This window comes from Papaver somniferum, chromosome 5, assembly GCF_003573695.1.
Source record: "Papaver somniferum cultivar HN1 chromosome 5, ASM357369v1, whole genome shotgun sequence".
Lineage (NCBI taxonomy): Eukaryota > Viridiplantae > Streptophyta > Magnoliopsida > Ranunculales > Papaveraceae > Papaver > Papaver somniferum.
This window is the reverse complement of record NC_039362.1, coordinates 172,652,013-172,664,258: the sequence shown is the minus strand read 5'-3', so window position 1 is coordinate 172,664,258 and position 12,246 is coordinate 172,652,013. Positions and strand designations below refer to the sequence as shown.

The 12,246-nt window shown below is 34.7% G+C and overlaps 1 long non-coding RNA gene across 1 annotated transcript; it reads right to left on the bottom strand.

Moving 5' to 3' along the window:
* Window positions 1-3,852: 3,852 nt before the first annotated feature.
* LOC113278150 lies at window positions 3,853-4,531 on the bottom strand. Its single transcript, XR_003325322.1, has 2 exons — window positions 4,368-4,531; window positions 3,853-4,249 (listed from the first exon to the last, which is right to left on the bottom strand). It is a non-coding gene; the product is annotated as an uncharacterized LOC113278150 (long non-coding RNA).
* Between the last annotated feature and the right edge of the window lie 7,715 nt (window positions 4,532-12,246).

Genomic DNA, 12,246 nt, shown 5'->3' with positions numbered 1-12,246 from the left:
ATATTTTTCACTCTTTTAATCATATTTTGAGCATCAAGTATGTATTTTGAGAACATGATTATCATGAGTAGCTAAACCCCAATACTGGGATGATGGAGGAAGTTGTTTTTCAGCCATGTGGTTATTTAAATAATTCTTAATTCACTTTTTGCACCGATTTTAATTGATTTATGATTTCAATTAATTACTTGTGATTTTGTTTGATGGAACATGCTTAGTCCTAGGGATTCTTGATGTGCCATGCTTATAATATACAAGTAATATTTTATGGAATTTAATTTGGCAAAGATAGAGTTAATACTTGTTTTATTTTGAGCTATAATCGCCTAGGATTATTTTCTGAGCCACTTGAATATGAAACACATTGGAATCCTGAGTCCTGGTTCCTCTTGATCTTGTGACAATATTGTGTATATATTTTTGTTTTAAAAATCTTTTCAAGTCCGAGTAACGAACTCCTTATTTACCGCAATCGAATTACTACAACACCTGCATCTTCTTGTAAATCTCTGCTCAAATATCTGCAATATCTCCTAACATTCATCTTTCATGTTCCATATCCAATGCTTGGCCTGCAATTCATACGCAATCTTCATCCATCAACACAGAGAATCACATTTACTCCATTTCTGTCCAAATATCACACAGCTCTAGACACTGCATTCGATAGCACATTCATTTACAACCTCAACTTCATAATCAGCCATTACAACTCCGTTCAGACCATTAGCTGTAGAACATTTCTTGTTCACCTGCAACATCACATTTCCATTGCAGACTCAAAACCCATTTTAACCACCACTGAAACTTCACAAAACTGCAGCCACTACTACTCCTTGTTCTTGACATCACTACCAACAAACTCAGTTCAAACCCCACCTGAACCTCAATACCACCAGTTTACAGCCCAAGCCAACCTGCATCAACTCCATCACCGTCTTCACTATGTTCAAGAGCCAGCCACATCAATACAGATTCTTAACAATCCAGACCTGTAGTTCAATAGCAACATCAAGACAACAAATTTTAGAAACCCATATTCATTGAATCTGAACCAAACCTGTTCTTAATTCATCATCATAATCTTCCAGCAACAACAACTCAACCTCGAATTCATCTGTTTATCAGCAAGAACAACATCTTCTTAGTCTTAGTTTCAACTGCAACCAAGCTCGGTCCAATCCTGCAGCCGCACCTTCACAACGAGATGAAACTGATTTCATCCAGCATATTCCGATGAAAATACAATTATATCATAGTCTATAACTAGATGAAATTAGTTTTCATCCTGCATATTTTGACAAAAAACAATTATATTATAGTTTACAACTAGATGAAATTGGTTTCATCCTGAGTATTCTTACGAAATTAAGGTATATCAATATGTAAGTTATATGAAACTGGTTTCATCCTGTACATTTGGCGAAAATACAGCTATATGAAAGTTTACAACTAGATGAAATTGGTTTCTAGTTGAGTATTCTGACGAAAATGGTATATCAATGAATAAATTATATGAAACTAGTTTTCATCCTGAGTATTTTGACGAAAACGTAATTATATCACAGACTATAACTAGATGAAACCAGTTTCATCCTAGTATAACATGGATGAAAATAATTTTAGGTCAATCCAAAACAGGATGATACTGGTTTCATCCTAGTATAAAATGGATAAAAGCAATTTCAGGTCAATCCAAAACAGGATGATACTGGTTTCATCCTAGTATAACATGGATGAAAATAATTTCAGGTCAATCCAAGACAGGATGATACTGGTTTCATCCTAGTATAAAATGGATAAAAGCAATTTCAGGTCAATCCAGATTTTACACAAGCTTAACCCAGGTGAAACTAATTACATACAAACAAAATTCAATGAATTTTAAACTGGATTTTACAAAAGTTAAACCAATAGGATCAAGAAACTTACCAGTGAAATTGATGGAAGAAAATTTTTAATGCTCAGCACCACCATTGCATTCAATCGGAAGCATCTTCAAACCCCCGTTTCCTCTGTTGAGTCAAACCCTGAATTTCAAGTTCATAACCTCACTGCAAGCCATCACATATCCAACCTCAAAACCATTACAATTTCGTTTCAGATTCAACAGCAGCATCTGTTGCTCCTGCTTCTATCCCATCTGCTTCTCAATCTTCCACTGCTGTAACTAAGTTCAGTCCCATATCAATTTCTGCAACTTCATCTTCTTGAACTCAATCGGCCATTAAACCCATCAACTACACAGTCTCGAATCAATTTAATTGTGGAAGCTCTCAGATCACGGATTCACTGATCAAACCCATCTTAATTTCATCCTCTCTATCTTCAGAAACCCTTATCAATTCACAATTTCTTCATCTGATTTACCCGAAGAAGCAAACCCTAACTCCATTCATTCACTGCAGCTCCACCCTTATTTTTCACATCACTAACAAACAAAATCACTTTTCTATTAGCTTCATTTAAATCAAACCCAGTTTCTTTTTTACTGATTTACCAAAACTTGAGAAGAATCGTTCAGATCCACGAAGAATTGAGCGAAAAATTCTAGACCAAAACAAATTATTAGACTCATTTTCAGAATCCCCAGTAGATGGTGATGAAGAAGAAGCTCGAAAGATGAGTTTTTTATGGGAAATTTTGGTTGTTCTTTTTTGTGGATTGAGAAACAGAGATAGATTTGATTGGTGGTATGAGAACGATGGAGAACGAGAGCTGGTTTCAGATTTCTTTTCTGTGACGAAGAAGACGAGAGAAGAAATAGGTTTTCTGTGATACGAAGGGACGTAACGTAAACTCAATATTTAAAGATTCCTTTGGACATTTGACCCAGGCCGAATCCTAACTGTCCATATGGCCCAGGAAACACCCAATTTTGGCTATATAGCCCATTTTCTGTAAATTCATTTACTTTCAGGCTATAAGAAAAAAATATTCAACTCCCAGTAGTAACTTGAATATAATGAAATTATTGTACTCGTGACTTTTAAGGCTCCAATAGATTTCTTTTAAACGATTATTTCTACTCCTAATTTCAATTGGCGATTATAACAGGTATGCGAAATAATGTCTTAAGGATATAATGAAAGCCATACAACAGAGAAAATTGGATTCAAGGTTTGCATCCCTTGACCCAATCAAGAACACACGAGAGAGATTTCTGATGATGCTTTAGATGGAGAAAAAACAGGTTGAATTGATTTATTGAGAATGGGAGAATGCCTTCACTATTTATAGCGATATTCATGCCTGTTAGTAATGCCTTTTCATCACAAACAGACGCTTCCAAAAACCATCAATGGTGGCTTATGGGAAGAGACGCATCTGTTCAAATTTGAATGGAAATTTCTAGGTTTTTCCAAAATAAAACCATAAAAAAATTCCACAGCACGTTGTCTCGGACTCTGTTAGGGATCGAACACAGCCGGGAAGGGCAACGCCTCCGGATAGCGGCAAACAATATTGAAAATATCCAACACTTTTTGTTATTTGCTTGGAGTTTGCCACATTCTTCTAAGGTGCGGGAGCAGGTTCGTACATATTTTGGAGTGATCGGAAATAAATTTAACTTTCGGATTTTCACAGGCAAGGAAAAAATTGATGCAGCAGTTATATCAACTAAGTTCAACTTTAGACGTTCTCGGTCGGTGTTTGGTTCTTAAAGGACTTTAAGATACTTTGACCCTCTCTAAAAAGCTTGGTGGTAGCTCATTATCATCATCTTTTTTTTTTTTTTTCCTTTTCCTGTTTAGGGTGGAACAAACCTTTTATATCCTTTCCTTTTTAATCGGTAGATCAAACTTTGCCGATCAAGAAAAGAAAAATCAACCACGAGAAACTACAATGAAATTAAGAACAAAAGCAGAATAGTTTCATTAACATAATTAGTTAAGGAAAATCATAAGTACGTATGTATGACCGCATACATTTTATTTCATCACACTGATACATTACGATTGCCAAACCAAACATCAAAATGAGAAAATACAATCATAGATAGATAGGTGATAAATCAAGAACCATCAACGCAATACAGTAGTCGATCAGTAGGTTCATTAATAATAAGGTTTAGGTTGTTTAGGACAGCATGTTTCGCAACCACAACAGGGCTGGTAAAGAACAAACCCTTCTGCGCATAGAACTAGTGGGCATGGATCTGTTCGTGCTGCACACAAAACGGCTGCGCATGACGGAGCTACTTTTGGGCATCTCTCTTCTACTTCCGGATCCTTCTTGAGCATCATCCCTGATTGATATAAACAACAATCATATTCAACATCAGTTAATAATTACATATGCTAATTGAAATTGTATTAATTAGTTAATTGTATGTGTAATTAAAATTTAAAGATTGCTAGACTTACAGCTTCCGGAAGAAGAGATTGGCATGGCAATCAAGACAAATAAGAAGAAGCAAAGGAACATACTGATCTTGGCCATGGTCGAATGAATGATTCTTCCGCCTTTTCTTCTTTAATGGTGATCCAGGAATGATAACTAGCCTCTACATATAGTAGTCTCCGTATTGAAAATATATATTCTATTGTCATAAGAAAGTCTTATTTGGTGTTTGTTTTTTCCACTACCTGTACAAAGATAGAGGCAAATCTCTATCTATATAGAGGAAATCAAATAGCACCAATGAGGTGCTATCTTTGATCCTCTACCTCTATTAAACCTTCAAATGACTAATATATCCTCGAACAAATTTATAATGTCCAAAAATAATTCCTTAATTTAAAATCTAAAATTTTACATGTTTCAATAAAAGTGATACTTTCGCCCGTTTCAGAAAAAGGGATATTTTCGCGATGTTTCAGAAAAAAGTGATATTTTGCTCCGTTGCAGAAAAAGTGACACTTTAGCCCCGTTTCAGAAAAAGTGATACTTCCCCCGTTTCAGAAAAAGTGATACTTTCACGCCGTTTCAGAAAAAGTGATATTTTCGCCCCGTTTCAGAAAAAGTGATACTTTCGCATGCTCCGGAAAAAGTGATACTTTCGCGCCGTTTCAGAACAAGTGATATTTTTGCTCCGTTTCAGAAAAAGTGTTTTTTTCCATGTTTCAGAAAAAGTGATATTTTTGCCCTGTTTCAGAAAAAATGAAATTTTTGCCCCGTTTCAGAAAAAGTGATATTTTCGTTCTGTTTCAGAAAAAGTTATGTTTTTGCCCCGTTTCAGAATAAGTGATTTTTGCCCTGTTTCAGAAAAGGTGATTTTTTTTTCCGTTTCAGAAAAAGTGATACTTTCGCCCGTTTCAAATAAAGTGATACTTTCGCCCGTTTCAGATAAAGTGATATTTTTGATCCGTTTCAGATAAAGTGATATTTTTGATCCGTTTCAGAAAAAGTGATATTTTTACCCCGTTTCAGAAAAAAGTTATACTTTTGCTCCGTTTCAGAAAAAGTGAACATCTTTGGTTGTATTTTCTAATACATTTTTTTCCTTTTGGAATTTTTGAACATCTTTGGTTGTAATGGATATTCATGGATTTTTTGAATACTATAAGGGTAAAATGAGAAATATATAAAATTGGGTACACAATATAGAGTTGTTAGATAGTGGTCAAACAAACATGATTTTAAGCGAGATTATATAGTGATATTTATATAGATATAGAGGTAAACCTCTATATAGAACACTCTACCTATATAGAGGAAAAAACAAACATGTTGTAAGCTAATTTTTTAATGCAATGATTAAGAGAGTCTCTTACTCTTCAATGATCTTGGTTTTAGTTTTTGTTATCTTTAAGACAAGTTGACTTGTTATCATTATGTAAATTTGGGTAGTACTATTACAAGGCTGGTAAAAGAGGGCTACACCGTTACGCTGGGGCGACCAAAACAACACTGGTCACTGGATTCACCAGATTGGCAACCTACTGTAAAATTTGTTAATCCCTGTAAATTTGAAGTGACTTCCCCGAGGAAAAAAAAATCCCGGAGAAATTTGAAGATTGTTGATGCCACTATTGGCTTGGGAGCCAAACAGCTGTACAGTTTTGAGGCTCATTTTTTCTTTTCTTTTTTCACAATTTTCGTTGGAGAAATCACATTATTGGCCAAAATGTTTGAAGCCAGAACTGGACTAACAACGGATCGTTAAATATCTTGCAATTCAACCCAAGAATAACTGCATACATTACGCTGATACATTACGCTTGCCGCATCATAATATTAAGAGGAAAAATACAAACATAGATTATAGATAAGTGACATATTAAGAATCATCAAAAAGCAATATTTTTTTTTTTTGAGGATAAAGGTTAATGGTATTAGAAAAAAAGAATCCAATACAGGGAAGAAGAAAAAAAAAGAAAAAAAGAGGAAGAAAAAAAAAGCAAAAGAAACAGAAAAAGGGCACAATATAGTGCACCAAAGAAAACAAAGCTCTAAAAACCATAAACAAGGTCAGTTACAGACCAAAAAAAAACAGCCAACCAAGTTGACCATCACCCACTGGCGTGCAAGCATCTAATCATTTGTTCTTTGCTGATTTTCTTTGACCTCTACCTAATCAAAAAGCAATATCAGTATAGTAGTATGTTCATCAATTATAAGCTTGCACGTTTGGCAGCCAAAGAAGCATCAAATTTGTGGGCATGGGTTTAGCAGTTTTAGGTACACTGAACCGCTGCGCGTGACGGAATTACTTTTGGGTACCCTTCTTCTGCTTCCTCACCCACCTCAAGTACCATCTCTGGTGGATACAAACTATCAAGTGTAATGGGACTAAAATAAACTTACTGCCTGAAGAAGAGGTTGGTATGGCAATTAAGACAAATAAGAAGCAGCAAAAGAACGTACTGATTTTGGCCATGATTGAATGATTTTCCTTCTCCTTCTCCTTCTTTGACACTAGTTAGACTACCATCTGTATGTTCCCTTGTGGACGATGATGATCCAATAATGCTAACTAATTTCTTCATATTGCAGTTATATCTATGAACTGAAAATATCTATTCTAATATCAAAAGATAGGACAAGAAAGTCGTGGTTTTTTAATGCATTCAATAAAAAGTTTTGTACTCGTCAATGGTGTTCTTGTTATCTTTTAGACAAGTGGACGTGTTAAACAATGCATGAACGTACTAGTGGCCATGATTGAATGATGGACTTTTACCTTCAATGCTTATGAGCATCCTTGGTCTAAAGTCAAGGTGGGATATACCAGAATATTCATGTGACCTGATCACCACTTGGGTCTAATTCAAGATGGTGGGTGTTAAGGATTTTGGATAGAAAAATTCGTATTTGTCCAAGGTTAAATCAAGATATTATGTGAAGCAAACAGAAGAAGTTTATTTGTTTAGAAATGTCCGGCAGTTTAATAAAGGAAACTGCCGAGTAAGGAAGGTCCAGTCGTTTTATAAAACAAACGGTTGGGTAATTGGCTTAGAAAGGTCCTGCCGTTTTATAAAACTAACGGCTGGGTAACTTAGTGTCTAAGAGTTTGAGTTTTTAGAATTGTCTTTGTTTAGAGTTTGATTTGTTAGGAAAGTCCTTTACTTGAGAGTCAAGTTTGTTAAACATATATATAGTCTGTTGAACCATGGTTTTATTATCTATAGAGAGAATTGTTTGAGTTATGTTTTGTGTTCATTAAGTCTTTGATATCCGATTTTCTACATTTGGTATCAGAGCACTGGTATCAGATTCTAGGGCTGTGGGTATGAGTCGTTGAGAATAAGAAGATGACGAGTTTAAGTTCATTCAAGGTAGCGGTGTTTGAAGGTAAAAACTTTGAGCACTGTAGGTTACAGATGGAGAATATTTTCATATATCAAGAGGTGTGGAACATCGTGAAAGATGGTTATGATGAACCACCAGCAGGAGCGGTTTTAACAGCAGAACAGCAAATTGCTTTAACAACAAACATGAAGAATAACTCTAAAGCAACCTATATTCTTCATCAGGTATTCATGAGTCTCTCATGGATAGACTTATCTATATTAAAGAAGCTAAAGCAGCATGGGATGGTTTGGTAAATTATTACAAAGGTTCTGACAAACTTAAGAAGGTGAGATTACAAACTCTGAAGCGCAAATATGAACTTCTATAGATGGAATCATCATAGACAATATCAGAGTTCTTCTCAAAGACATTGAATCTTGTCAATGGGATGAAAGTTAATGGTGACACCATAGAAGACTCAGCTATTATGGAAAAGATCTTAAGAAGCTCACCTGAGAAGTATGAAGCAAAAGTAACTGCTATAGAAGAATGTAATACTGCTTGAACTATGAATCTTAATGAGTTATTAGGTTCATTACATGCTTATGAACAAAGGTTACTTCAAAAAATAGCTGCTGCAAAAACAATAGAAGAAGCACTACAAAGTCAAGTCAGGTGGACTAACAATCAAGGGAATTCTAGCTCTGGAGGAAGATCAAATAATGGAAGTTATCAGGGAAGATATAATTTTGGAGGAAGATCAAATAATGGAGGTTATCAGGGAAGAAAACCAGTAGAAAAGAAAAGCATCAGTGTTATAATTGTGGAGATTTTGGACATTTTTCTTTTGATTGTCCAAAGCCTAGAAAGAAAACAGAAAATAACTACAAAGCCAACTCTGAAGCAAATATATCTGAGAGTCAAGAAGAAAAAGAAGAAGAACAGAAAGCTGAAAACATGCTACTTGCTTGTCATACTGCAGAAGAACAACATCTACTTAAGTGGTACTTAGATACTTGTTATAGCAATCATATGTATGGAAGAAAAGACTTATTCGATAAGCTTGATGATGAGTCTGTAAGATCAACTGTGAAGTTTGGTAATAGTTCTATAATTCCTGTTATGGGAAAAAGAAGAATAGGAATTGTTTTTAAGAATGGTTCAAAGGCATACATAATGGATGTATTTTATGTACCTGGTTTACATCAGAATTTACTGTGCATGGGGCAATTATCAGATAGAGGATAATATATGAACATTTGAAATGGTATATGTTTCATTAGAGATAGAAGAAGAAGATTGATAGCAAAAGTACAGATGACCAAAAACAGATTATTTCCTTTGAATATTCAGCATCAGAAGGAAAGTTGTTTCAGTACTCATGTGCATAATGATGGTTGGTTATGGCACAAGAGAATGGGTCATGTAAACTTTAATAGTTTACAAGTTTTATCTAAGAAGGAGATGGTGTCAGGTCTACCAATTATAGAGCTTCCAGAGTCAAGATGTGAGAATTGTATATTTGACAAGCAGCACAAAGATCCATTCCCAGTGAACAAAGTTAGGAGAGCTGAATAACATTTGGAGATAATACACAGTGACTTGTGTGGTCCTATTGAAGTTACATCACATGGAGGTAATGACTATTTCATAACTTTCATTGATGACTTTAGTAGAGAGGCTTGGGTGTATCTACTTAAACAAAAAAGTGATGATTTTCATGCATTTAGAAGTTTTAAAGCATATGCTGAGAAAAAAATTGGTAAGAGCATCAAGATATTGAGAACTGATAGAGGAACAAAATATACTGTTGTTGATAGTTTCATGGAAGAACATGGTATTCTACATCAGTTAAAAGCTAGATATACACCTCAACAGAATGGTGTTGCTGAGTGAAAAAACAGAACTATTATGGAGATGGCAAGAACTATAAGAAGAACAAAGGATTTACCTAAGAACTTTTGGAGTTATGCAGTTGATACAACAATGTATTTACTTAACAAATGTCCTACAAATAGCTTGAATAATAAGACACCAGAAGAAGCTTGGAGAGGAGTAAGACCAAGTGTAAGACATTTAAGAATTTTTGGGTGCATTGCATATGCACATGTACCTAAAGAACTCAGGAACAAATTGGATGATAAGAGTGAGAAGTGTATTCTTGTTGGTTATAGCTCAGTAACCAAAGGATACAAGCTTTATAATCTAGAAACACGGAAAATAATTATTAGCAGAGATGTGATTTTTGACGAAGATTCACAATGGGATTGGAATGTTACAACAACAAAAGAAACTGTCAGAACAGTACCGGTTATAGTTGAAGAAGAAATAAGAACTCAGAATGATGCTGTTGAACATCAAGAAGAAGTTAGAATTGATTCTGCACCACAACAAGAAGAAAATACGAGACCAAGAAGAAATATTGTTACACCAGCAAGAATGAATGATTATGTGTTAACAAGAGATGATGATAATACTGATGATGAAGTGATTAACTTTGCATTGTTTGGAGATTGTGATCCTGTAGTTTATGAAGAAGCTTCTAAGGAACAAGGATGGATACAAGCCATGGATGCAGAATTGAAATCTATTGAGAAGAATAATACATGGGAGCTTACTGAACTTCCACAAGGAAAGAAAGCAATATGAGTTAAGTGGGTTTACAAGACAAAACACAAGTCAGATGGTGAAGTAGAAAGATTGAAAGAAATATTAGTTTCTAAAGGATGTAGAAAAAAACAAGGACCATATTACTCAGAAGTGTTTGCACCAGTTACAAGATTAGATACAGTACGTATGATTATTGCTTTAAAATGTGGATTAGATATAGTTCGAAAGTTTATTCTCTTGGAAATCATATTATAGTTTGTTTATATGTGTATGATCTTATATTTACTAGTAATAGTTTAGAGATGATCAATGAATTCAGGAAGGATATGGTGAAGGAGTTTGAGATGACAGATTTGGGATTAATGTCATATTTTCTTGGTATTGAAGTACAACAAACAGAAAGAGGTATCTTTATTAATCAGCAGAGATATACAGATGGAATACTGAAGAGGTTCAAGATGGATAATTACAATCCTATTTTAACATCAGTAGAGGAGAGGTTGAAGTTGACAAAATATGGATAAGATGAACTTGTGAATCCTACTGACTTTAAGTGTCTGGTTGGATGTCTCGGATACTTAACTGCTACAAGACCAGATATTATGTATGCAGTTGGATTGGTTAGTAGGTTTATGGAATCGGTGCGGCTACCATGTGGTCGGGCCACATACTTGAAGTATGTGGCCCCTATTTAAATGGTGACACCTCATATAAAGTTGGAAAAAGTTTGGAAAACTGTTTCATTACCTAACTATTTTGCTTTTTTATTTTTTCAACTTCCAACTTTTTCTCAAAAAGTGGAACAATTAAGAGGATTTGGAGGCGGCAAGTTTTTTGGTTCAATAGGTCTCAAAAAATAAATAGGGGCCACATACAAAATGGATGTGGCCCGGCCACATCGTAGCCGGGGCATTATGGAATCACCAAGACAGTCATACTTATAAGCTGAAAAATGTATTCTAAGGTATGTTAAAGGAACAACTAGCTTGGGAATTCTCTATAATGCTTCAGAAGATCCGAAGTTGGTTGGATTTACTGATAGTGATTGGGCTGGAGATACAGAAGGAAGAAAGAACACTTCAGGTTATGGATTTCAGTTCAGAATTGGTTTTTTTTCTTGGTCATCAAAGAAGCAAAAAGTTGTTTCTCTATCTACAACAGAAGCTGAAGATATAGCTGCTAGCAATTGTGCTACACAAGCTGTATGATTAAGAATGATGTTGAAGTCATTATTTCAAGAACAGAAAACCCATACAACAAAAGTTTGTGATAATAAGTCGACAATTTCACTGACAAAGAATCATGTTCTTCATGGAAGAAGTAAGCACATTGATATCAAGTATCATTATATAAGAGAGCTTGTCAGCAATAAGGAGATAGCTGTGGAATTTTGTGAAAGTGAAGTACAAGTTGAAGATATTTTCACCAAGTCTTTGAAGTCCAATACTTTCATTTACTTGCGTGGAAAACTTGGGATGATCAGTAAAGAGTATCTTGGTTTAAGGGAGGATGTTGAAAGTTAAACCAAGATACTATGTGAAGCAAACAGAAGAAGTTTATTTGTTTACGAATGTCCGACAATTTAATAAAGGAAACTGCCGAGTAAGGAAGGTCCAGCCGTTTTATAAAACAAACGGCTGGGTAATTGGCTTAGAAAGGTCCGGCCGTTTTATAAAACAAACGGCTGGGTAACTTAATGTTTAAGAGTTTGAGTTTTTAGAATTGTCTTTGTTTAGAGTTTGATTTGTTAGGAAAGTTCTTTGCTTGAGAGTCAAATTTGTTAAACATATATATAGGATGTTGAGCCATGGTTTTATTATCTATAGAGAGAATTGTTTGACTTACGTTTTGTGTTCATTAAATCTTTGATATCAGATTTTCTACAGTATCTAAGCGATCAATCCAATTTTGTGCACATTCCTTAAAAAAAATGTAAACTCACATTTTAGTTCATTAATG